We start from the raw sequence: 1202 nt of genomic DNA, 5'->3' as shown, positions 1-1202 counted from the left end.
AACAAATTAGTGAAACGAGCAGCATTATTTTATATTTTATATAAAATATATATTTTACTAAATCAAGTGTCACAGCAAATCTCTGTGACACCTGATTTAATAAAAGACAGCTGGATTCTCACAGCTGCTCTGCACAGGGGAAATGTCACCCTCCACACACGAGAAATGAGTGAAAAGGGCAAGGACTGTCTGTTATTACAAAGGTGGTTTTGACCTCATGGATCTCCTGCAAGGATCAAAGAGTCCCTCGGGTCCCCAGAACAGCAGCTCCCGATCAAGGAAAGCCAAGCTCCAAAGGTGTGGAGTGAGCTGGAGGGCGGCGGACATCCCCAGTTCACTTCGTACCAGGAGGACCTGCAGAAGCTCTCCCCTCCCCCTGTCCCATCACTCACGTGGAGGAATGCTGTGGCTAATTATTTTACATTTCATCCATTTTGTAGTGCAGCAGGTTTATTAATTAAAGAATTTTTTCTAAGAGGAAACCATTGCAAACCTATATGTATGGCAATAGCAGAGATTAAATAAATTATGGTTTCTAAAGCCGAATACTTTGCCGTCATCAAAAAGAAAGGAGTTTGTGAAGCAGAGAATACAAAGTACAGAACCATGTGTATATTATGATGGTCTTCGTGCGTTTTTATAAGAGAATAATGCATGTGTAACTGGGAAAAGACACAAGAAACTGCTTACAACAACTGGTTATTTTTAGGGAGATATAGGAATTTTTAAAAATTGTAAACCTTCCAGCAATGAGTAACATATTATGTACCACTGTTAACTGTACAATTGTGTTTGGTCCTTAGAGAGAAGAAGGCAAGAAGGGTTTCGCGGCGGAGGGACCCTGTTGCATTTCATACCCGTAGGTGCCGTGGAAGCTGAGGACCCTCAGGTGGCCGTCTTCCGCGGATGCACCGGAGCCAGCCCGGCCGAGCCCGTCCGCCCCGCCCCGCCCCGCAGAGCCCGTCCCAGCTTGCTCCGCCCTCTCCTTTCCCATTGGTCTGCCTCCTCTCCCCTGCGCCCAATCGCAGCGCTTAGCGCCAAATTTGAATCGGTGTTATCGTTTGAATCTGGAGGGCGCGGCGGCGGCTTTCCGCGCCAGAGCCGCTAACGCCGGGCACCTCCGGGACGCCTCTGGGCAGGGTCAGCGGGCCACCGGCGAGGGCGAGGGCGGGAGGAGCGGGGACTGGGGCCACGGCGGAGGT

The sequence above is a fragment of the Phocoena sinus genome, chromosome 16 (genome assembly GCF_008692025.1).
Source record: "Phocoena sinus isolate mPhoSin1 chromosome 16, mPhoSin1.pri, whole genome shotgun sequence".
NCBI classification, from domain to species: Eukaryota; Metazoa; Chordata; class Mammalia; order Artiodactyla; family Phocoenidae; genus Phocoena; species Phocoena sinus.
Note: the sequence above shows the minus strand (reverse complement) of the source record.